We start from the raw sequence: 27,348 nt of genomic DNA on the forward strand, positions 1-27,348 counted from the left end.
AAAGTCCGTCAACTGCACATACGGTTCACGTCCACGCTGTCGCGGCATGCTACCAGTGTTAAAGACTGCGATGGAGCTCCGTATGCCACGGCAAACTGGCTGACACTGACGGCGGCGGTGCACAAATGCTGCGCAGCTACCGCCATTCGACGGCCAACACCGCGGTTCCTGGTGTGTCCGCTGTGCCGTGCGTGTGATCATTGCTTGTACAGCCCTCTCGCAGTGTCCGGAGCAAGTATGGTGGGTCTGACACACCGGTATCAATGTGTTCTTTTTTCCATTTCCAGGAGTGTATATTATCTTTTCTAAATCATTTGTCTTCTATTAGGCGCACATCATTTGTTTCATTAATTATTCTCTCTTCATCTTCCTCTTGGTACCGAGTGTTCAGATCTAGGTATCATGCAACGAACTTTGTGTCAATAATAACAGAATTTACATTCAAATGTGTTTAAAAAATTCATTTAAGAAACTCATTTGCTTTATGATACGAGAGATATTCGTTTAATGTATACGAAATTCTCGCCCATATTTAAGGTTGGAAACGGATCACGTAGTGATCAATAAGACTGTGCGTCAGTTACGTACAATTTTTATACAGTTTCTTGCTCTTCACGAAGAATCTGCATCTATACAAAGCGAAGTCCGACTATATTTCAAGGAGAGTCTCATTCCGTGAGAATGTCGGTAGCTTATAGGGTAAAATGCCAGCAGACGATGACGTGAATCACCATTACACACTGGCCAGGTTCGAATCAGATTTTGCGGTGGAGACGCATTAAAAAAAAGCGTAAAGGAACTTTCACATATTTCAATCAACTTTCAGGTTTATATTGCTTTTGAAGTATGTCTTCTCAGTGCATCTACTTACAGATATAATAAATTTTCGTACATATTTATATTCTTTACAGAGGCACTGAAGTTTAATTTTTATCTAATACTTTTTATTAGATAAAGGTTTTGGTTGAAATAAATACGAATTATGGCATGTATATTGACTGTATTATTAGTGTTCCTCTCATGAAATTACACTACTGTAAATGGCTGTCGCTAAGCCTATGGTCTCATCATAAAGAAAAGAAAAAATATAATTTCATTCTCACTATTCATTAAGGTAACAAATACCTAAAATTTCTGTGCAGAGGAGACTATATATAAAAGAGATTTGCGTTTTTACACCACTACTGATCATGCACTGTGGCAGCTGACCAAATGCTTTGTGTTACTTCACATATTTATATTACAGAGCACGTACATAACATCTTTTCCGGTGGGTTGTGGTGGATCATCGAATAAGTAAACTCAACACCCAGTGTATTACATCTGAACTATACTTTTCACTCAGTGAATACACTTAGCATTCAAGCAAACATACTACCCTTTCGGGAAGAAGAAGAAGAAGAAGAAGACAGATCGTAGAACTCCGATCTAAAAAAAAAAGTTGGAAGTTTTTTCACATCTTTTCTCGAAAGAGAGCTCTGTTATCATTTAGAGACACACATTTGTATGTACCGTTATCTACGCCACTATATTTGCAATGAAGCGATCTTACCGAAACAAAGGAAAAAAGTAATAAAAATATCAGTTGCCGATGTATGAAAAATTCTTAATTTTTCATGCTCCATATTTATTTGTTCTATTACAGCATTTCTTACAAATATAATCGAAGTTCATTACAAATTATAGGCGAGTAGGTACACTTCAGATGACACCTACATCTAAACAACCCATGAGTGTGTAAGGTATAGAAGTCAAACGTTTTGTAAGTTCAGCTACACATGGCCAGATATTTGTGGTGGATGAGCCATCAGAAGAATGTGCTGGTCAGGGCAGCTTTCGAGTACAGTACACATACTCGTAGAGGTACTCAGGAGAGCACAAGTATTATGTGGTTTTGCTTTGTGTTGTTGAAAGACAACTTCAGGGAGACAACGCACAGCGGTCGTTCTAAGCATGTTATACATGTAATGTCTGCTGTCTACATTCTCTGCTATGCGAACCAGAGGTTATCACGTGCTGTAACCAAAGGCATTCATAGTACGATGCTGGGCCTGTATGGTGGTGACGGATACAGTATGACAATGTTCGTTCTGCTCGAAAGCTGCACACATACATAGTACCAGGAATCATCTAATCTTCTTTCCCATCCTCACCCGGAAGCTACCATTATATTTCTTCTTTCCCCTGCATCACATTTGAAACTGCTTTCAGGACAGACTATAAGTTATACTTTTGAGTCACATATTGTTATTGGAAACTTCATAATAGAGAGTGAAAACAAGTTACAAGTATTAATTATACAGGTAACAAACGAATCAATATAGATTCTGGGCGTTCCACTCTGTGCTGTCGGAGAGGGGATCATCTCCAGTTGTCACGGTTGCAGCAGTGTGATCCGTATTCTGTGTAGCTCGTTGCTGCCTTACTTTCCCATACAACTTGTGTTGCTTATGATTTGTGGCTTCTTGTAACGTTAACTTTGATTTTGCGAGCTGTCCAGCTGTTGCACTTGCTCCATACAATATCATCTTCCTCAATCGTTGCCGGCCGGAGTGTCCGAGCGGTTCTACGCGCTTCAGTCAGGAACCGCGCGACCGCTACGGTCGCAGGTTCGAATTCTGCCTCGGGCATGGACGTGTGTGACGTCCTTAGGTTAGTTAAGTCCCGCTGTTAAGTCCCATAGTGCTCAGAGCCATTTGAACCATTTCAACTTTTGGTATCTTCCAACTGTGTTAGTGTCATTTTGCTGCTTGATTTGAGTTGTATAGAACCGTCCTCTCCGTTAATTTCATTGTGGTTCAGGGCACTCATAATAGCAAATAAATAAAAATTAAATTTACTTCTGACTTAGATTAAAAATTAAATATAGCCTCGTGTGTGCCCAATTAGTTCACTTCACTTTGTCAGAATTGTCTTTGTGCTCAGTGGCCACTAAAAGAATAATTTACCATCTTGCATCAGTATGGTTCGGTTTTGTGTGTTATTTGTAAGAACGAGTACACACTGGCTCATGTTGTATTACTACAGATTGGTTTAATTACTAACAAAGGGGCTACAGCACTATTACTGCGTATGTAAATGGTCAGTATTGGACTTCTCCGTGCAGGCAGACCGGCCACCATAGTGCATTAAAACAGGTGGGGCGCACAAGGGACATGAACAGCGTCAGAAGTTGGCTGATCACTGTGAAGGACACGGAGATGTCGCCTGATGGTATGGAACAGTGGTTATCAGCACCTGAATGAGTTTGAGAGAGGCCGCATTGTCGGTCTCCATTTGGTCGACTGGTCGAATAGTGCAACATCCAGACTTTTGTGGCATTTGGATTTGACAGTGGCCTGATCGCAATATCGTGTCACAGGCCCATTGTACCCTTTCACGTCTGTGCCCCACATCTGGGTAAAAGACACCCTCCAACTTTCTGTACCACCCTGCGCCATTGGCAGGAGGCCAGCAACGGCTGGACTAGCCAATTACCGTCCTTTGCGTAGGCACCCGTTAACACCAAAACGCAAACGGTTGCATCTGGAATGGTCTGCTGATGAATGGCGACGCACTGTCCTTAGCGATGAATCGCCATTCTGCGTAATCCCGGACGGCCATCATCGGCGAACAAGGCAGCGACCTGGGGAGAAGTACCAATTTTTAGGTCTCCTGGAGACGCATAGCGGTGTTACTCCTTGTGTCATGGTACCAGGCGCTGTGCGGTGTTTCATGTCGCCACACTTGTCACTACTCGTTTGGTGGTACCGTGGTGCCATTTTTCAACAGGATAATGCTCATTCTCATACGGCACATGTCTCTGTGAACTGTCTTCGTGATGCTGAGGTACTCTCGTGGCCAGCAACATGCCCATATCTGACTCTGATAGAGCATGTGCGGGACCAGCTTGTACGTCAACTCTGCCCCAGTGCCAGCAGGATATCAAGGAGGGCTACTTGTGTACCATCTTGCCTCAGGAGAAGGTAGAAGGAGTTTATGACCGAATCACGGCACGAATGCACGCCGGAGGAGGTAACGTCATACTCAGAAGTGGGTTCATACTGTGAAGTCCTTTGGTAAATTTCACTCGATTTCGTGATAATTGCAGTAACATGGCGTACCATCTCAACCTGTGAAGTCTGATTTCGTCCCCTGCTCCTTATCTGGGTGTTTCACTTTTTTTAATGCAGTATGGTTCTTTTCATGATTGTTTAAAGTTTTCTACACACTGTTGTCATAGTTGAGACGCCCGCTAAACCCGCTGGGCAGAACAGGTAATAGGATTGTGGAAAGGGCCAAGGGTTGAGGTCAGTTTCTGTTTCTAATTATCATTTATTGTAATTTAATAACCTTTACAACCAAAGTGGCACATAGCAAGCTCGTTCATGGCTGAAGGCGTCCAACAAGAAATCTTAACGGAGCTCGTAGCGATCGGACAGCTCCACACACGCTCCGACACTGCGCAGGGGCTTCCAGCGGCCCCAGCCGACTGCACCACGCGGAGATCCCTCGTCCGCAACAACCGACCGACTCACTCCAGACCCCCTTTCCGGAAACTATATGCACCAAACCAAAGATGGTACACGGCGCAAATATCGCTATACATCACTGCTGCCACACGTAGATGCAAGAAGAACCACAACATCACTGCGACAAGGGCAGGGAACCAAACACAGATAGACAGCGAAGTTCACAGAAACGCATAGTTGGGAGAGAGCACGGCTCAATAGTGACGCAAAATTAATTGGGCAGTTCTGTATACCAGGTGGTTACGAATAAACTTTCCCTATTTAACACGTTATATAATAGAAACTAGTTACCGTCCGAGAACAAAACTTGGCAGCGTCAGCGTCCAGAGTTTGAGGTGCATGATTTTCATGCGTTACAACGCCGCCGTCCAGTTCCAACTACGGCCATCAGGTGCCATGATCAGTCGCCGTGATTTGTAGCCTCACACGCGTGACGAGTCGCAGTTAGCTTGTCGACGTGGCAACATGAGCCTGGACAAGAGGAGCAGGGCTTTATTGGTGAAGCTGTGTCTTCAAAACAACAGTAATGCTGCGGCTGTACTTCTAGAATATCGTCAGCAGAAAGAATTACCGGAGGGTCTACTTTCTCCACCTGTTGTGCAGAGCATGATGAAGAAATTCGAATGAAGTAGCGAACTGGGCGTCGTTCTGGGAAGATTTCGTCGACCGGCTGCACTACAGGCGGATGATGAAACAGCTGCTGCAATGGTAGACAACACTGCGCTCGATTCCCGATAACCAGGCAGTGCGCGTGCTGTGTCACGACAGTTCAACGTGCCGTGATGTATTGTACAGAAGGTGCTTCGAACTATTCTAAAATAATTTCCGTGGAAGATCCGTATCATACAACAGCTTGCACCACAGGACGCACAACGACCTGTTGACTTCGCTCTCCACTTTCTCGCAAGGATTAAAGTTAACGAGGGCTAGCCCTGAGCCACCCTATGGACAGACGAAGCTCATTTTTCTCTTGTGGGTGAGGTGAACATCCAGAATTGCCAAGTGTGGGGCTCTTCATCTCCAGTCACTGTGTAAGAAGTTCCCGTGTATGTTGAACGTGTCACCTTATGGAGTGGATTCACAGCAACGTTGATCATTGGCCCATTGTTTCTTGAACATGTTGGCACTCAAGTATCAGAGACGTGCAGTCTGACTGGTCAGCGCTATTGTGATACACTTTGCCAGCATGTCATACCTGCCCTACAGTAGAGAGACGTATTGAACACAACGTTTCCATGCAAGATCGGGTCCCACAGTTGAAGTTCACCTGCTTCTGCGAAAAAAATATAGAGACGATCGAATTATCAGTCGATCGTTTACTAATGCTTGGCTGGCTCGATTCCATCTCACTCCCTGTTATTACTTATTGTGGGGCTACTTGAAGGACAGGGTTTACCTGGGGAACATTCATACATGTGCTGAACTGAAGCGCAGTGAATAAAAAGAGGTAGCCAGCTTACCTAGGGACATTCATCGTTTTACAGCACAGAACTCTTGTGGGCACTGATGGCGCAGTAAACGTACCAGTGCGTAATGGTATGACGTACCGTAGCAGCACATTAAAAATATTTCAGTTGAACCGATTCTGCATTACTTCTCTTCACCTCATCCTTGACATTAGTGCTAGCAAGTTTGCTATTCATACGGTAATTATTTTCCGCGTTATAATGCGTTAAAACGAAAAGTTTAGTTATAATCGTCTGGTACTTTTTTTTTCTCTGGTGGTCCATCTCCTTATCCCGTCTAAAATTGTTCATTTATGTTGTAAGGTGGCGTGGTCTCCTGACCTTCATTTGTTACATATTCCGTCCTCACAATCGTATTCTGCACATCATGGCGCTTCATTCGAACCCAAACTCAGTAAAGCAGAGTCAGTTTCATAAGAATTCATGTAAGTGATATGCAAATCTAATAAGTAAATCGCAAGTGCACACCGAGGTTGAAAAAAGTCGAGGCTGGCGTACACAACATGATGACCACAAGAATTTTCATTCTAAAGAGGAAACCAGCCCACTGGGGAGACTGTCCCTTCAGAGGGCTGTGTCAACAACATACCTACTTCAGCTGAAGCGACCGCCCAGAGAGACGGCAGCTTTTGCCAGACCAGAGGGATAACGATCCCTGTGCTCAACTTAAAAGCAAATTCCACTACATCGCATGCGAGCGCCCAGAGGACGCGCATTTTTTCACGGACCAACTGCGTAGTTATGGAGTTCTCACAGGAGGACAGTCTATGCCTAATAGAGATGCTACAGATTTCTGCATTGGTCGACTTAAATGGAACGTCATTCTCCCATTTAAAAGAGCAACACTGATTGGCGGAATATTCCTGATGCAAAGAGTCAGAGGAGTGAGGGAAGGCAGCAAATGATATACCCTTCCAGTTTTTCCAGGAAAAGGGGCCATTCCGTTGTCGCTGTTGGAGCCGGAACACGTAACGAGAGCGAGTGCGCTCGTACGTGTATGCAAAGAGCGAGGAACAAAGTCTCTCCTCAGTACTTCACTGGGAGAGCACCTCTGTCATTAGCGAATCGGAGTGACACTCTGTTGAGTCGCTCGTGGTTAAGCATTGTTCAGTGTGTTGGCCGCTACTCTTATTATGTGGTGTGAACATGGACAGAGTTATAGTTAAACGCCTGCGAGCGAGTGGACTGGTTATCTGACTGGTATACCACGCCAATAGTTAGACTAGCGGCAGATAGGAGTCCTTGACTTCATTAAGGTGTAGGGAGAGTTTTATTAGCGAAGATCAATCCAGATAGAAAGAGATAGTTGTGTCATTTGTCAGCAGTGAGGGACGCAAGCAGCATTCGTCGCAGCTCGTGGTATTGTGCGCTAGAGCGTATGCGAGCCCCATCTGTCCTCCATAACAGTAAACTCCATTACATTTCTCACGCGGCAGCCTTGACTGTACCTAGAAAAGTTACGCAAGTTGTGTAGGCGCAGCTCTCAGCCATTCTGCCAAGTAAATAACATTCTTAAAGAAAATGGGAGGAAATAACCTTTCAACACTTTGTAAAATAATAGCATTCCTATCCATAAGAGACAATCTACTGGTCCGAAAAGAACCTGAAGATTTATGAATTTTTTTGTATAAGAAAAAGTTTCACTTGATTTCTCAGAAGTTTTTGTATTAAATAATACTTTTCGTGCATTTAATGCTTTTCTTACACTATCTAGCAATACTCCAGTACCCACTAGTTACGTAAGAACACATATACTACTTTTGTGTCTTTTCCTTACAGCGGATGACTCCAGAAGATATTTGTTGCTGAATGTTTTTCAAGCAGTTGTTGTTGGTACATTAAGAGCATCTGTCTGACTTCTGTAGTAGTGTGAGGTGGAAATTGTTTCTTGCAGGAGCCAAAGGGTTATTATTGGATCAATCCATTGCGCTGCTTGGAAAAATAAAACCTGATTGGCAGTCTTCTGTGCTCTGTTCCATTATCTATCGGACAAAATAAAAGTTGACTATAATTACCTTAAAGTGATAGACAAGAGTAGGCTATATCGAGGCACTGCAGTGGATTCGTTTCAGGCACAATAGCCAGCCAGTAGACAATACGTACCATCCACACACCTCTCCTTAGCCCAGCAGTGACTGGGCGGCCTTTGACGATTGCAGAGTGCGACACCTTTAGCGCCACGAGACCGTCACGGGCACCAGCGGCAGAGCTGCAGCAGCAGCGGCGGCGGCAGTGGCCATTGAAAAGGCGAACACCGCGGCGCCGCAGCGGACGCCGGCCGCACTGTCTGTGGTGAGGCGAGTGGGCCACAAAGCTGCGAGCTGCACGGACTGCGGCCTCGCGTTAACGGCGCTGCACGGTGTGGTGCGGTGTGGGCCAGTGTGGCCCGAACCAGCAGCCGTGAAACTGACCGCCGCGCCGAGCCGAGCCGCGCCGTTCTGTTTGGCGGGACACCGCCGGTATATAGAGACGCGCGACCAACGGCCGAGCGACAGCCAGCCATTCGAACGTAACAGAGCCTACATCAGCGGTTCCCGACATTTCTGAGACCATTAATCCTCAGTCCAGTCAGATATCACCTAGTAGACGCGCCACCTCCCCCCCCCCCCCACTCCCCCCCCCCACTCCGCCCCTCCCGGGTCGCCCCAAACCATCATCATCGGTTGGTTGGTTGGTTTAAAAGAGGGGAAAGGGATCAGACTACGAGGTCATCGGTCCCTTGTTCCTAATAAAACCATACCACAACTGTGAGAATAAAACAGACGAGACGTATAACAGAAAACAGAAAGAAAGAAGACCACAATGTAGAAGGAAAGGCAACGAACACTAAAAGGAATAAAAGAGGACAAAAAACAACAGAGATACCAAAGAAACAGTTAAAAGATAGTAAAACAAGGAACCACATTACAGTGGCTGGCCAACCACGGAAATAAAAAGGAAAAGCCAACCACTCTGCAACACATTAAAACCTCCACCCTAAAAGTACTAGGGTGGAGCACACAGAGGGACAAAGGACGGGCGCTAAAACTCAGATCGAATGATAAAACCCACCCTCACGGATGAAACGTAAAACTAAATCAGTCGATGAGGCATTGTCTGCTAAAATCAATGATAATGAGTCTGGCAACCGAAGATGAAGTCGCAGGGCAGCCAAAGAAGGACAGAGCAGAAGAATATGGCCCACTCTCAACCGAGCACCGCACCAACACTGTGGTGGGTCTTCAGGGCGCAGGAGGTAGCTGTGGGTCATTCAGGCATGGTGTAATGCCGGAAATGCATATCCTCCTATTTCCATCTAATGTACTATGAATTTTTTCCTTATTTTCTTACCTGAAGATATGACATTTCTGTGTCTTTATATATTGTAATTGTTTTACTATTTGTATATACACTGCTGGCCACCGTAAATGCAACACCAAGAAAGACAAGAGGTAGCACAACAAAATTTATTTTGTAGATAACATGTTGACCAAGTATCAAATGATTACGTTTACAGACGTCTGTGGCATGTGGTTCCTGCCAGAATCAGTAGCCAGAGTAGCCGCCATTGTTGGAGATCACCGCTGCCACACGTCTCGGCATTGAGTCAAAGAGACGTTGGATGTGTTCCTGGAGTACAGCAGCCCAAGCAGCTTCCACACGTTGCCAAAGATCATCTGGTGTGGCAGCTGGGGATGTAATCTGGGTCACTCGTTGAGCAACCATGGACCACGTGTTTTCTATCGGCGAAAGATCCGGAGAGCGAGCCGGCCAGGGAAGCAATTCAATCCGGTTATTGACGAAGAACCTTTGGACAATGCGTGCCACGTGTGGTCGCGCATTATCCTGTTGAAATATGGCTGTGGCGGAGCCCTGAAGGTAAGGAAGGACAACTGGCTCCAGCACCTCGGATATGTAGTGCCGGCTATTTAAAGTACCGGCAATGCGTACTAGAGGCGTGCGAGAGTAATATCCAATACCACCCCATACCATAATACCCGGTGCAAGACCAGTGTGGCGGTGCATAATGCAGCTGTCCAGCATCCTCTCTCCACGGTGTCTCCACACTCGAATCCGACCATCGTGGTGCTGCAGACAGAAGCGTGCCTCGTCAGTAAAGACGTCATTCCATTCTGCCGTCCACATCCGTCTGTCATCACACCATTGGCGCCGGAGACGTTTGTAGTTCTGCGTCAATGGTAGACGAAGCAATGGACGTCTTGCGGACAGACCACTCTGCTGTAAACGGCGTCGAATGGTACGCGCAGACACTGGGATGATGCGTTACAGATGCAATGTGCTGTGCTATGGTTCGGGATGTCACTGAGCGATCCGTCACTGCCATGCGCACAATTTGCCTATCAGCACGTGCAGTGGTGCACCGAGGTGAATGCGATATGGACCACGTCGGTCCGTCGTACCCTCCTGCATCCAACGGTCACATATCCGCATTACAGTTGTTTGGTTTCGTCCAACACGACTAGCGATTTCTCTGTATGATAATCCACAATCTCGGTAAGCCACTATCCTTCCTCTGTCGAACTCGGATACTTGATCAAACGATGTTCGCTGTTGTCTACGAGGCATAACTGATCGTCTTGTGAAACAACCACAAGGTAAACACACGTGCCGAACGTACGCTCGTCGAAATCGCCAAGCCTCAAATGGCGCTATGAGGTGGTGCCACAGGCGCGCGTGATGTGCGTCTGCGCTGAAATTCTAATCAGTTGCATATCTCATCGCTGCAAACCCTTGGTGTAAATTTCACTTGATTCGGATGCTTCCTTCAGGGTGTTGCATTTACGGTGGCCAGCAGTGTATATATTTATGTCGATGTATAATTGGTTTGTTTTGTAAATACTATTTGTATTTTTACGCTGGGTCTGGCCTAGGGAAAATTATGCTATGGAACGACTACATCGATAGGTCGTGTGGACAACCAAAGTGTTTAGGATCGTTGGTAGTGTTGGCTCTGCCGCGTGGAGCGAGGGCAGAGCAGAGTCTGGCGGGAGTTGGGCAGTGGAGCAGGTGTGTTGTGTGACGCTCCCGCGAGTTACAGCGCTTTCGGGGTTTGGCAGCATGTAATTGCGCTCGACTTGTTATGATAGTTTCTGGTACGGGGTCGCGGACGGGAAGCATTAGCTGGCGCACATCAAGAGCCGGTTTCACCTGGTGACAGTGTCGAGAAGAAGGCGCGCCAACATCCAGCTTCTACAACAGCGACGGCCGACAATGGGTGACTGTCGCCACCTCCTCGACCGACGACTTCAAACCTTCAATCAACCAACAAGGAAGACTGGAAGCACGTAAAGTTTTAGAACTGTAGGGCAGACCTCAGCTTTTAAAATTGTTCCATTTGTCCTACAAAATTACAGCAACGTAGCATGAACCTTTCTTGCTCATTGTCCCAATTGCATTACTAAGTAGAGTCCCTTCCTTTTCTGGAATGAACCGGAGTGTCGTTGAAATTCAAACGCCAGCATTAAAGTAATATCATTCGATTTCACTGCTTTAATTTCAAAGTTCAGTTAAGGTATTCATAGCTGGCTACAATATCTAGATTATACAAGCACAAATTAAGAGTGCGACTTTTGCTACCATATTTTAGCTTACTTGTGACTGCAGCTCAGCTTGGTACATACTAAATTTTAGTATTGTTAATTGTTCAGAATCATTTAATTCAAGTTCAAAGTTAAATTTTTTATTTCTAAATTGCGTAGATTCAAGAAGCTTTTGAAATGATTATTGAGGTAGCCCAAGACTAACCTTATTTTACTGAATTTCGTAGTGCTTCAGAAACAAAGCTCACTATTAATTTCAGTCACTAAATTAACTTTCAGTTTTCCGGTTTTATTAATTCTTTTGCTAAATTAAGTCAGAGTGTAGCGAAATTTATTACTTCTGATAAACACTCAGTTTTCACACAACACGTGTCAACCTTCAGTTGCCACGCTTTTACTGCTAATTATATGTGCATTAATCTTTCATTTTCAGTTATTATAGTAATTGTCCTTAGGACTGGCGACCGTAGTGTTCCCCAAATCTAAAATATCTAACTAACGCCAATTAATTGTTAACTTAACGACCACATATTTACTTTCTTCATTAATTTTACCCTTTTCTAAAAATTAATCTCCACCAATTTCATTTGCATTGTTCCTTTCATTTAGATGTAACCCTTTCCTCCCTCATTACCGACAAATTAACTTCGGTGACGATTGCTTTTCCCAAATTTCCATTAGGTGCACGCGGTTTAAGTTTTCACTGTCGTTAAGGTCGATAAGTGAGGGTGCGGTTACAATGGTCAATACGGAGCCGACAGAGAACCACAGAGCCCTGCGAGAGGCCCTCATCGAGGGCTTCCACACATTCGTGGACTCCTTAATGACTCACAGTTTGTTGTGCATACTCAGATTTTGCCATCCCGTCTCCCAAAGCTGAAAAACCTAGCAGCGTAATAACCAACGCAGGTCAGTTGTGGGGATGCCCATCTCCAGAAGTGGTATCCGTGTAGCCTGTTTGGCTAGCCTATCAGCAAGTTCATTTCCTGTGATTCCGACGTGACCAGGGATCCAGATGAACACCACTGAAAGACTGAACAGTTCCAGGGCATAGATGGACTCCAGTATGGACCATACGAAAGGATGACGAGGGTAGCACTGGTCGATAGTTTTCAAGCTGCTCAAGGAGTCATGTACATAAAAGAAAAGACTCCCCAGGGCATGAAAGGAGATACTGAAGTGCACGAGAAATGGCCACCAGCTCTGCAGTGAATACACTGCAGCCATCGGGTAAGGAATGCTGTTCAATATGGCCGCCGTGAACATAGGCAAAGCCAACGCGACCATCAGACATTGATCCTTCGGTGTCAACCACTTCAGAGCACCGGAACACGTGAAGAATGGAAAGGAAGTGACAGCAGAGAGCCGCACGGTTAACAGCGTCCTTAGGGCCACGCTAAAGGTCCATGCGAAGCTTCAGCCTACAGCTACACCACGGAGGTGTACGTGAATGGACCTCGAGGAGAGATGGTACAGGCAAGGACTCCAGTTCAGACAGAAGCGATGGCATGTGGACCGCAATCGTTAGCCCCTACCTTTTCCGCTGATGCAGGAGATGAACTGCCACAGGCGGGAAAAGGAGATGGTAATTCGGATGCTCAGGAGAACAACGAATGTGTGCTGCATAACTGGCGAGCAGTTGTGCATGTCTGATTTTCAATGGAGGGACTCCAGCCTCCACCAGTACATTGGTCAATGGACTAGTCCTGAAAGCTCCTGTCGCTAGTCAAACACCGCAGTGGTGCACAGGATGGAGTAAATGCAACGCTGAGGGCGCTGCCGAACCATAAGCCACACCAAGTGCATCGAGAGTCGAAAACCAGTCCTAAGAATCGATATGTCTCCACTACAGCGAGTGGATCTTCATGAAGGTTAAGTTCTGGGTCTGGATGAACGGTATGGCGCCGGCAGAAGTGCGTGACACACGACTGAAAACTGAAAGCTGTGGGCTAGAGCCCACGACTGCTCCTTGTTGTTTGGTTGGTTGATTGGGGTTGAAGGGACCAAACAGCAAGGTCAGTCCCTTCTTTCAAAGGTGCTCCATTCGGAAGGATTTATATCTCAGGAGAGTCATAATGATAAAAGATAAAAGGCTAAAAAACGTGAAAGTGCGGTCGTGTTGTCAATGGTAAAAACAAAAGGAGGGAAGTCAGCAAGTGGCCAACCCCAAGGCTATGCTAGAAGCAGGAAATATCCCACCTCTGATGCATTACAGGGCAGACCACCTGCTATTCAAAAGCGTTTAACCACTAGAATGTAAAAGCGCATGTTGTAAAAGGAGACTAACCAAATCTAAAAAGCGATAAAAACAGAGTAAAAGGGAGAGAAAAGAGGATCTCGACCAGGGAAGGGAGTCAGGAATGTCAAAACACAGCTGACAATGGGAGAAACACCAACCCTCACCGTCCTGCCCCTACTCCAGAGGGAGATTAAAAAATCTTAGAACTGAAAATAAAAACCACTTTCACAGAGGAGAATTACTGGCCAATATCAAAGGTAAAGTGCAGAGATGTCTGTACTTAGTATACAGAGCCAGAAGAAGGGGGCATTCCACCAAAATGTGGGATACTGACTGGAAGGCCCCACAACCACAAAGTGGGGTTGGCTCATCATGCAAAAGAAAACCATGGGTCAGCCTATTATAATCGACATGGAGATGACACAGGATGGTCGAGTCCTTTCAGGAGAGGTGGAAAGAAGGTGTCAATTGCACAAGTTTATTAGACTGGGAGATAGTCTCCCAAGTAGTCATATGTAGTCATGAATCCGCCATTGGAGGGGTTACAAGGAAGGTTGGGGGGGGGGGGGGGAGGAAATGACTGCTCCCCCAGCCAAACGATCAGCATGCTCATTACCTGAGATACCCACATGGCCAGGGACCGAAAGGAAGACAACAGAACAAGCACCATGGTGAAGATCAGAGATACGGTCATGAATGGCCGAGACATAGGGATGGCGGGAAAAGCACCGGTCAATAGCCTGAAGGGCATTCATTGAGTCTGTACGTAACAAAACGCGGTTGATTTGGAACTGGGACTGGGACTGGGAAAGTGCCATCAATTCCACAGTAAACACCCCACATGCAGTTGGCAGGAGATGATTTTCCACGCCAACAGAGGACATGAAGGCAAATCCCACATGATGAGCAGATTAAGAGCCATCGCTGTAAAATGTCAACAGCATCCCTAAACTCCCATAAAATTCGGCGGAAAGAACAACGGAACACCATCGGGGGAATGGAATCTTTCGGACCTCAGCAGAGATCCATCCAAATCTGGGGCCAAGGAACTAGCCAAGGGAGGGTGTTGGGAGGGAACGTTGGAGACAGCACACAGCAGGAAGCTGAAAATCAAGAGATGCAAAGCAGAGCCCAACCGCCTGAGGGCGGGATTCGGGTGGGTGACGTCCTTGGTCTGCGAACAGGACTGAATAGGAAGGATGAGTGGGATAGGAACGGACAGCAATTGCATAAGAAACCCGAAGCTGGGACCAGCAAACAGAAATGGATGGATCCCAGCTTCAACCAGGAGACTATCAACAGGGCTAGTAGGGAAGACACGAGTGACCAAATGGTATTACGATGGTGGACTGGATCCAGGAGGCGCAGTGTGGAAGGCGCAGCAGAACCTTGAACTTGACAATCATAGTCCAAATGAGACAACACTAAAGCCTGATAAAGGTGGAGAAGAGTGGAATGCTCCACACCCCAAGAGTTGTGGGCAAGGAAGCGAAGGACACTGAGCTTACGGAAACATCCTATCTTCAGAAATCTGATATGAGGCACCCAAGTGAGCTTGTTGTCGAAAAGAAGACCCAAGAAACGAAACTCTGATACCACAGGTAATTGTTGAACATCGAGGTAGAGCTCCGGATGGTAGTATGGCGACAAATGGAACACGCGCGATTTTAAAGGAGAGAGGGTCCATGCAGAGGCATTCCATGTAGCGCCCAGGAGCTGCCGCTATGCAGAGGCCATCGAAGAGGAACTATCTCAAATGCAGAAATCATCCACATACAGAGCAGGGTTGACCAAAGGACCGACGGAGGCCACAAGTCCATATACAGCAATCAGGAAAAGAAGTACACTCAGTATGGAAGCCTGTGGGATGCCTTTCTCCTGGGTCCGTGGAGAACTAAAAACAGTACCAACCGAAACCCTGAACGACCGATGAAACAGGAACTAACAGATAAAAATCGGGAGTGGGCTCTGAAGACCCAAATCATGAAGTGTAAGAAAGATATGACGACGCCAAGCCGTGTCATAGGCTTTGCGAAGGTCTAAAAATACTGCAACCTAATGCTGGAGCTGGGAAAAAGACTGCTGAACTGCAAATTCCAAGGGAAGTAAATGATCGATTGGAGACAGTCCCTCTCAGAAGCCCCACTGGTAAGGGGACAATAGATCCCGAGATTCGAGGACCAAATTGAGCCGATGGGCTACTATCCATTCAAGTAATTTGGAACCAACGTTTGTCAGACTAATTGGCCGATAGCTTTCGACAAACAGGGGGCTCTTACCAGGCTTAAGGGGAGGAACCCGTTGCTATCCCTCCATTGAGAAGGGAAGTCACCGTGGAGCCCAAATACGGTTAAACGCCCGGAGAAGTTGTTGTCGTTGTGGAGCACTGAGATGCTGAAACAATTGATTATGAGTGGAGCTTGGGCCAGGGGCTGTATCATGAGTAGAAGAAAGTGTGGAAAGAAGTTTCGATTCAGTAAAATGTTCGTTGTAAGATTCTGACAGACAGGGGGTAAAACATAAGGTGGAAGCTTTGGCCTGCTGTTTCTGGTGACGGAAAGCAGCCGGATAGGATGTTGATGGTGATGCCGTTGCCAAATGGGTCGCAAGAATCAATGGGTCCGTGCAAAGGCCATCCGGGATGGCAAGGCCTGGGATGTTAGACTGCCGATGGCAACCTTGGAGAGAGCAAAAAGTAGCCCATACCCGTGACAGGGACAGTATAACCGAGTGAGGAAACAAGACGTTCCCAACGCACCAGTTTGCTCCATTTGATTAAGTAACAGGCTTGGCGCGAAGGAGTTTATAAAGATTGACAGAGGATGGGTGCCACTTGAGCTGTTGCAAAGCTCGACGGCGATCACAGATGGCAATGGCAATGGCTGTACTTCACGATGGGACTTGCTGGTGGCGAAATGGTCCAGATGAGCGTGGAATAGCAAGGCTAGCAACTCGAGCAATGGCATGAGACAAGTAACGTAGGACGTCATCAATACAACTCAACAAAGAGGGAGAAAAAACGGCCTGTGCAGTATATAGAGGCGAGTTGGAAAGACCAACATGGTAACCCGTCCATTGGAGAGTGGGAAGGTAGCGAGAGAATCAACAGGAAATGGTCACTATCGCAAAGATCATCGTGTGGCGACCAGTGTAATGAAGGAATGAGGGAGGGAGAAGAATGAGAAAGATAAATGGCAGAAAAGGTACAATGACCGGTACTGAAATGAGTAGGGGAGCCATCATTAAGAAGGCACAAGTCGTGGTCTGGAAGAAAAAGGTCTATGAGAAGACCCCGATTAGATGGAAATGCACTGCCCCACAAGGGATGATGAGCATTAAAATCCCCAAGAAGGAGGAAGGGAGGAGGAAGTTGCTGAAGAAAGGCAGTTAAGGCAGCAGGTGTAAGAGTTCTGTCAGGAGGGAGATAAAGATTGAAACCTGTGACCTCAGAGTCCAGGTGAACCCTAACAGCAACCGCTTCCAATGCAGTTTGAAGAGGGATCCACATGCTAGCAACATCCATACAGACCAACGTACAGACGCCACTATAGGCCGGGGCCTGACCCGATTTTGGCAGAAAGTACGGAACCCATGGAGGATCAGTGAGTGATCACCAGTGAAATGAGATTCCTGTAGAACCACACAAGTTTCAGAGTAAAACGAAATAAGGTATTTCAACTCTGGAAGGTGGTGGTAATATCCACTATATTTCCATTAGATAACCAAAGTACGATGATTCAAATGGGGGGTGTACAGGCTAAAGTCAGACATGCCACTGGGTCACCATCTGTCACCAACAAGGAGGGGGCGACATCCATGAACAGCTGGTGAGAGTCAGGTTGCGAAAGTGGGGATGGGACCTCTGGCAACACTAGAGGCTCCTTGTCCTGGGACTTATGTTCTTTCTTCCTTTCTGTCTGAGATCAAGGAGGACTGTGCTGCAAGAGGAGTCAGCCACAGCAAGACCTGGATCAGAAAGAGAGTGGGTGGCCTGGAGGCCCACAGACCGTGGTTCTCGTGGTCATCGTGTGGCAGCAGACCTTTGGTTTGGAAGATGCCAGGAAGGGGGGTCCCGGGAGGGGCGCACTGGTCAGGCCGACGCCGAACAAGTGGGACACTTCTCCAGCTGGGGAGGGGGAATGGTGCCTGGAGGAGGCTGTGGGAACTGCAGGGGAGGGGTGGAGGGGAGGGGTTCGGGACTAGGGTAAGGAAGGGGGAGGAAGGGGTGAAGATGTAACTAAAGCATAGCTAGACGTCATTGACACAGGATGAAAACGTGGATACTTCTTATGAGCCTCAGTGTAGGTTAGATGATCAAGGGACTTATACTCCTGTGTCTTCTTTTCCTTCTTATAAGCTGGGCAATCTGGTGAACATGGAGAATGATGGCCATGATAGTTAACACAGGAGGGGGAACACAGGAACCGCCCCCCCCCCCCCCTTTGGGCTGACCAGAGTGTCCAAGCAGTTCTAGGCGCTTCAGTTCGGAACTGCGCTGCTGCTATGGTTGGAGGTTCGAATCCTGCCTCGAGCATTGATGTGTGTGATGTCCTTAGGTTAGTTAGGTTTCAGTAGTTCTAAGTACTACGGGACTAATGACTTCAGCAGTTAAGTCCCATAGTGCTCAGAGCCATTTGAACCATTTGAACCATTTGAACTCCCCTCATGCAGTGGACATCTAGTCACCACAGAGAGGGGTCAGCAAACAGTGGGAAGATGTGTCCAAAACACTTAAAGCATCTCTTAGGTGGTGGAATGTATGGCTTCACATCACATTGATAAACCATAATCTTGGCCTTCTCAGGGAGGAAATCCCCTTCAAAGGCCAGGATAAAGGCACCAGTATCAGAGTGATTGTCCGTTGGCCCCCTTCTGAACATGCTGAACAAAGTGAACACCCCACCATCCCAGATTATTCCTAGGTTCCTCACCAGTTTGAAGGATGAGGTCCCTATCAAAAAATTACACCTTGAACCATATTCGAGGACTAGTGTGGGGTAATGGACACAGGAATTGCACCAAGATGGTCACAGGCATGAAGCGCCACAGAGTAGACAGATGAAGCAGTTTTGATCAACAACGAACCCGACTGCATCATGCTCAAAGAATCCACTTCGCCAAACTGGTCTTCAATGTGTTCCACAAAAAGTAAAGGTTGGTGAAAGTACCCCTATCAATCGTGGTGCAAACCAGGTAGTGGGGTAAAAGGTTTCGCCCCTAGCTGACGATCCTGACCCTCCCCCCAGGGGATAGCCAAGGAAGGGAAGACCAAAGGGCCAGAAGAAGCAGCACTAAAAGAATCAGTTCCATTCAAAGAGATGGCCGTAGAAGAATGGCCAGTGTTCTGGACCTGTACGTGTTTCATTTACATTTGCATTTTCCACTCCGATCAGATGCTACCCCATAGGCGCCACCCAACCAAAGCAAGGGCTGTCTGGCACAGCTGCCATTGCTGGGAGCTCCGATGCTCCAGGATGACAAGCAACCACTCGTAGACTTACATGAGGAGGTCACGCCGCAGGTATCAGAAGTATGGTACCTGTGCTCTCATGGGCCTCAACCAAAAGGGTACATAGGGACTCCATCACACGGGCTGGCTACCGTGCTCGCTATGTATCTTAGCATCAGACAAAGGCATGAAGTTTTGGATAAAAATCAGGAGCAGGCCCCGGAGACACCATTTGTACATGTGGCAAGGATATGATGTTGCCAGATCATGTCATATACTTTTCGTAAATCAAAAAAGACCGCAACCAGGTGCTGGCATCTGGAAAAGGCTGTTTGGATGGTAGACTCGAGGGACACAAGATTACCAGTGGTAGAGCGACCCTGGCATAAGACGCGCTGACAGGGAGCCAATAGGCTACGTGACACCAGGACCCAATCCAACCTCCGACGTACCATACATTCCAACAGCTTACAAAGAACGTTGGTGAGACTGATGGGCCGATAGCTATCCACATCAAGCGGGTTTTTACCGGGTTGGAGCACCATAATGATGGTGCTCTCCTGCAACTGCGATGGAAAGACGCCATCGCACCAGATCCGGTTGAAGATGATGAGGAGATGTCGCTTGTAGTCAGATGAAAGACGTTTAATCCCCTGGCTGTGGATACGACCAGGCCCAGGAGCTGGGTCAGGGCAATGTGAAAGGACACTGAGGAGCTCCCACTCTGTAAATGGGGCGTTATAGGATTCACTGTGGCTTTTAGTGAATGAGAGGACGTTCCCTCCGAGCTGCCATTTGAGACTGCGAAAGGGTCAGGGTAATTCTCTGACGCAGAGGCTCGAGCACAGTGCTCAGCAAAGTGCTCGGCAATCGCGTTTGCGTCGGCAGATAACGCCCCACTTACGGTAACACCAGGAAGACCTGTTTGGGTCTGGTACCCAAAAAGACGGTTGATCTTTGCCCAGACTTGGGAAGGTGATGTATGGCACCGAATGGTCGAGTCGTATCTCTCCCAACACTCCTGCTTCCATCGTCTGATTAGTAGGCGAATGCAGGCACATAGCCGTTTAAAGGCTATGAGGTGCTCCAGGGCAGGGTGCCGCTTATGCCACTGTAGAGCTCGTCGACGTTCCTTAATTGCTTTAGCGACTTCCGGTGACCATCAAGGGAGTGCCTTACACCTGAGGCACCCTAAAGAGCGAGGGATCGCGTTTTCTGCTGCAGAAACAATTGTTGTAGTCACCTGCTCAACAATCACATTGAAGTTACCGTGTGGGGGATATTCAACGGTGACAGCAGAGGTGAAAGTTTCTCAGTCCGCCTAGTTTAAAGCCCATCTGTGCAGGCGGCCGTGGGCCTGCCACTGGGGCAGTGACAGGAAGATGGGAAAGTGGTCTCTATTACACAGGTCCAGTGGACAGATGAGAGGAGTCCTAGGCTGCAAAATGATAAATCAATGGCCGAGTAACTACCATGAGCCACACTGAAACGTGTGGCAGCCTGAGTATTTAAGATGCAGTGTTCGAATTGAGACAGTAAAGTTTCGACATCTCTGTCTCGGTCAGTAAGCACGGTGCCACCCCACAAGGGGCTATGGGTGTTAAAATCTCCCAGAAGTAGGAAAGGTTTAGGGAGTGATCTAGCAGTTCAGATAATACATTCAGGGGTACTGCACCATCTGGAGGAAGATATACATTGCAGACAGTTATTTCCTGCTACATCTTTATTCTGACAGCCACAGCTTCAAAAGGGAGGTGAAGGGACACAGGTTCACTACAGACTGAGTTTAGGAGATAAACGCAAACTCCACTTGACACTCGATTACACTCGGTATGGTTCCTGTAATATCCCTTACAATCGTAGAGGGCAGGGGTCCGCAATGCCAGGAACCAGGTTTCCTGGAATGCAATGCAGATAACATGTGCAAAGCTTACAGTTGCCATGGCTCAGCCAAGCGGTGGAATATACCGCCGAATTCCACTGGAGGATGACGTCATCTTGAGACTGGGAAGGCACGGAACATTCAGTGAGGTAGTTTACGCCTCAGAGTCACCTGCTGCCACAGACTTATTGCCTGAGCAGTCTATACCCATTGTGTCTGGTCTCTGGCGAGATATAGGTCCTCAGCGGACACCAAGATCTCCACTCCATCCTCAGACATAGAGCTTGCAGGTAGCGGTGATGTGGGTGCCACCGCAATTTCCTTGGTCTTAGCAGTTCACTTTTTGTATTTCTGTCGTTGCTCCTTGGGTTTCCCAGGCTGGGAGAACTTCACTGGCTGAGCTTCTGGGACTGAGGATGAGTGTGAAGCCCTATGAGCAGCTGCTTTTGGGCTCTTCAGCTGCTAGTGGGTGTCATATTTCCCACCAGCAGAAACATGGGAAGAAAGTGACCCAACGGACCCCTTCACAGTGAAAGAAGCCTTAGAAGTGTGGACGGGTGTCCCCAATGGTTGGGGGGGGGGGGGGTGTTGCGCAAGAAGTAGGTGGTGCAGGAGCTACATGGAGGGAAATGCCCCCCACCATCAAGAGGGCAGGTGTAGTCTTCCAGCTCTGATAGGTGACTGGGATTGGTGCAGCGGCGGCGTAAGACAATGTCATACACACAGGATGCAGGCGTTCAAATTTTCTCTTAGCCTCAGTATATGTCAGTCGGTCCAGGGTCTAGTACTCCATGATTTTCCTTTCTTTCTGGAGAATCCTGTGGTCTGGTGATCAAGGCGATTGATGCTCTCTACAGTTGACACAGATGAGGGGTGTGACAAATGAAGTATTGGGATGTGATGGGCGTCCACATTCTCAACTTGTTATGCTGGAAGTACAGTGAAAGACATATGGCCGAACTTCCAGCACTTAAAGCACTGCACTGGGGGAGGGATATAGGGCTACATCACAGCGTAGACCATCACCTAGACCTTCTCGGGTAATGTGTCACCCTCGAAGGCCAAGATGAAGGCGCCGGTGGACACCTAACAACAACGGCGAACCAAACGGTCCAAATGTTGTGCACGCAGCTACGTGTCGTCTCCCCATAAGAGCTGGATTGCAGTGTGGTACGCCATAGAGACTTGTGGGAGGAACGGACGCCCTGGATGGCGATCAGCATGAGCCGTCTGTTGATGTAGTGGCGCGTGTATTTAGACGTAGTCGTCTCTTCTCACACAACGTGATAGCATGGTGCACCGCATTCCACATCTGTGACATGGTACAGAGGCTGGTTGACAGTCGGTCGCGCAATGGACATCGCATACGTATGGGGGCCACCTTCCACGTGTTCTCTAGGCGTGCACATTTTGTTGCGTGTATGTGGGCAGACGTAGTGTGTCGTGACACCTAACAGACAGGCATGCAATAATCGTTGAATTTGCAAATGGCGATGGACGTCTACGTTTGCTGGTGAAGTTACGCAAATGAACAACTGGTAACCCGTTGTGGTGCGGTTGTTCTCGCTAGAGGTGAATCAGTGAGGGCGACGATTGGTTGAGCTACTGACGATACCCACCATCCCCACGAACGTGAATGGGATCTGGGTGTGAAGCGATATGCGGCGGTGGCTGGCTGGGCCCGTACCCGGCTGGTGAGGGGCTCTAAATTGGCGCGCAGCTCATCGTCACACTGCAAAAGAAGGTCCCTGTGAAACATAATACACTGGACCATATTTAAGCTTTTATGGAGCGTGATGGTTACAGAAACATCCCCCAGCTTGTCACAAGAGAGTAGCGCCTGTGGCTGGGCAGAGTATGCTGTTTTGATCAAGACTGACGCAGATTTCATTTTGTACAAGCCTTCCACCTCCTCAAACTTGTCGTCTAAATGCTCAAAAAAAAAAAAAAAAAAACTGAGGATCCAACGTCATGAAAAATTCCCCATCAGCTCTCGAACATACAACGTACCAGGGAGAATAAGATCCACTGCCAATGTTAGCCTTATGTTCCTCCTACGGTGTGGCCAAGGAGCGGAACGATTTGGGGTCGTACTTCTGTGCGTTGAATTGAGCTCGTGAACACTTAGAGACTTCTGGTATTTCACCACCAGCAAGAGATGAAGGACTACACTTCATCACGTGTCATCCTACCTGATGCCACCCACTCCAACCAGGGGCCCTCCCCACGGGTGTCACCCAGCCGCAGCAAAGGCCACTTGTCAGGATGGCCATTGCCGGGAGTCCTGAATCCCCATGGGAATGGGCATCTACCCATTGCCATACGTGGGGCGTAACGACGCAGGCATCAGCAGAGCGATCCCTGTGTGGTCAGGGGGCTACAACCAACAGGGTAGATGATGGCCCCACCACAATGGACTGGCTACCGCACTGGGTATCAGGTGCAAAGAAATCCATGGTCATCGTCGATGCAGAAAGCGACACTGCATAATGCATGGTGAAAAACGCACCCGGAAAGGTGTCCTCACCCAGGAGATGGAGAATGGGTGGTGTAACACCGAAAATGCAGAATTCATGGCACCTGCTATCCATATATAACATTTTTTCTTAGTTGTATATAAATATTTGTAATTAAAATGCTTTCTTTTAATAAGTAAGGACATTGCTTCGCTGTATGTGTACATTTAGGTAGAAGTCTATCATTATATTTATTTGCGTTTTACTGTGAAACTTATAAACTCAGGGAAAAAGCCAAAGGAATTGTTATTTGGATCGACTAGCAACGATAATAGCAGTGCTTGTGAGTTGTAAAATCTTTGGGTAGCGCAGAGCGTGTGGAGAGAGCGCGAGACAGGTTGAAGCGCTTGTAGTGTGCGGAAGTGTGGTGTTAACACTCTCGCGGTAGAGAGTACCATTTTCGACGGCATCATGTACGGGCGCCAGCCAGATGTCTACAGCAGGAGTACGGACAGTGGATGGGCGAAAGAGGCTGTATTAATTAAGATTGCCCGTTCCTATAATTAGCCGTGGCTCCACAATACGCTACCGTCTTCAACAACAGCAGCAGTTCCAGCAACACAGTTTCGTCGTCGGCTCCGAGTTTCGTCGTCTGTACAGCCCTGAAGTAAGACTGTTCGTTGGTAGAAAGTATTAATGGCTAACCCAGCAGCACAACTGAATGTGATTTGATTGATAAGATTTATTTAACTAATGATCAGTTAAACTCAAGGCGTCTGTGTCCTCATTGCCCCCAGACATTGTTACCAAACAGGATCCTCGTTCCTTTTTATCCTAATATGCTACCTGAGTGTCATTAAAAACAAATTGAATAGTTACAGCCAGTTTGTTAATGAATAATTTCTCTTCTAAAAATTTTAACCTCAGTCTACTTTGAGTTAACTGTTGTACCACATAGGCTTCAGTATATGGCTAAAGAAAACAATTTCATTTTTCAAGTTTGAGAGTCAATCACTGGAAAAAATCCAAATGTAAAGAAATTCACAAATTAAGAATGCGGAAGTTTTATTTATCTTATATATAGCTTGGAGCATACGGCTGTCTGGTTGGGTACGTATTCTAGTATTTAATTTTGTTCAAGTCAGTAAAAAAGGCTCAGTTGTTCGGACAATAATATGAAATCCAATTTGCAAAATATGTAATGGCAAAGGAAAAAGTGCTTGGTTTATTTCTAAATTTCTTTGATGGCGTTATGCTGAGGTCACTGAAAGTAATTGCCCACGTAACGAAGTTCAGTACTAACATACAGTTTAATTGCATATTTTCAAATCATTACTCGATTGCCTTTTTCAAGATTTAATGCCAAACATAATGTAAGAGCGACTTCTCAGTTTTCTTCATCACTATATACCCACTTAAAATTAGTGTAAAAAAAATGTGACAACCTTTAGTTGCCAAGTCAGTGTTTAATAATACACGTTTTTCTTTCCCATCATCTTGTACAGGGTTTTGGATGTAAATTTCTCTAGTGGGTTGGCGACCGTTAATTACTTACTGTTCGTTCATTAGTATAACTTTTGAATTCATGATCAGTGGTACCACCTTTCTGTCCAGTGTTGTTCGCGAGTGAACGTACAAAATAACTTCGATTTTCCAAATTATAACCCTGTTTGGTTTAATTACTTCTTATTTTTAGTAGACTTTCCATCAGAGGGGTCGGTTGTACCCTTTCGCCCCTCTTATCGGTATCACTTCTTCGGGAAAGATAGCTTTATACAATTAGAAAATATCCATTAGGCATACACGCGGTCCATGGTCATATTTTATATCACAAGCAGGATAGGCCGATTAGTAAGAGGGAGGTTACAGCGGGACTGCAATGCGACGACGAGAAAGTGGGCTAAAGATCTCGCTGCACGATGGACACGATGCAACACGTAAGGCGCCCTTCCCCAACTGGCTCGATCTTCGGGGAAATTTTGAAGAATGGAGGTCAAACCCTACAGGGGTCCGTCACATAAAGGCCGAAACGTGTGAAACTCCTTTCAGTCGCTTCTTACGACAGGCAGGAATACCTCAGGTCTATTCTTACCCCCGGACCCGCAGGGGAAAGTCATCAACGTTAACGCCAAATTATTTAGAATGAGAAAGAATTTTCTTTGCACATTTTTATTTCAAAATGATATTTAGTATTCAGTTTTTGTAGGTTTTTAATTAATTCACGAACTCACAAGCGAGTAAGACATCTGGTAATGCATATTTCTGACAATTTCTTCTTAAAAGCAGATGAAGCAGTTGTCACAGTACAATTTTTCGGCGGTACACCTGGCCACCATCTTCAGGTGAGTAGGCCGTTGCATTATCTCGCCGGAACTGAAATCAGTCACGCCGTGGCGGCTCTTCTATACACCGACCGTGGTTCCACCGCGCGTGCGGGAACATAACTGCCCTCTAGCGACAGGCACAACAGCGCACCGGTGGTGAAAGTTCGCGGAAACGATATGAAACACTGCTGACGAAGACCGTTGTTCCTTAATGTCGAAGAGAACAGGGCTCCAACACTTACTTAAAGTATACCCCTTATCTCTGTTTGTACTATTATTATCGCACAATCAGCTTAACAGCTCATGCATCGAAGCTGCTCACAAGAATAATATACAGAAGAATGGAAAAGAAAATTGATAATGCGCTAGGTGACGATCACTTTGGCTTTAGGAAAAGTAAAGGGACGAGAGAGGCAAATCTGACGTTACGGCTAATAATGGAAGCAAGGCTAAAGAAAAATCAAGACCCCTTCATAGGATTTGTCGACCTGGAAAAAGCGTTCGACAATATAAAATGGTGCAAGTTGTCCGAGATTCTGAAAAAAGTAGGGGTAAGCTATAGGGAGAGACGGGTCACATACAATATGTACAACAACCAAGAGGGAATAATAAGAGTGAACGATAAAGAACGAAGTGCTCGTATTAAGAAGGGTGTAAGACAAGGCTGTAGCCTTTCGCCCCTACTCTTCAATCTGTGCATCGAGGAAGCAATGATGGAAATAAAAGAAAGGTTCAGGAGTGGAATTAAAATACAAGGTGAAAGGATATCAATGATACGATTCGCTGATGACATTGCTATCTTGAGTCAAAGTGAAGAAGAATTAAATGATCTGCTGAACGGAATGAACAGTCTAATGAGTACACAGTATGGATGGAGAGTAAATCGGAGAAAGACGAAGGCAATGAGAGGTAGTAAAAATGAGAACAGCGAGAAACGTAACATCAGGATTGATGGTCACGAAGTCAATGAAGTTAAGGAATTCTGCTACCTAGGCAGTAAAATAACCAATGACGGACGGAGCAAGGAGGACATCAAAAGCAGACTCGCCATGGCAAAAAAGGCATTTCTGGCCAAGAGAAGTCTACTAATATCAAATACCGGCCTTAATTTGAGGAAGAAACTTCTGAGGATGTACGTCTGGAGTACAGCATTGTATGGTAGTGAAACATGGACTGTGGGAAAACCGGAACAGAAGAGAATCGAATCATTTGAGATGTGGTGCTATAGACGAATGTTGAAAATTAGGTGGACTGATAAGGTAAGGAGTGAGGAGGTTCTACGCAGAATCGGAGAGGAAAGGAATATGTGGAAAACACTGATAAGGAGAACGGACAGGATGATGGGACATCCGCTAAGACATGAGGGAATGACTTCCATGGTAGTAGAGGGAGCTGTAGAGGGCAAAAACTGTAGAGGAAGACAGAGATTGGAATACGTCAAGCAAATAATTGAGGTCGTAGGTTGCAAGTGCTACTCTGAG

This window comes from Schistocerca americana, chromosome 4 (genome assembly GCF_021461395.2).
Source record: "Schistocerca americana isolate TAMUIC-IGC-003095 chromosome 4, iqSchAmer2.1, whole genome shotgun sequence".
Classification (NCBI taxonomy): Eukaryota; Metazoa; Arthropoda; class Insecta; order Orthoptera; family Acrididae; genus Schistocerca; species Schistocerca americana.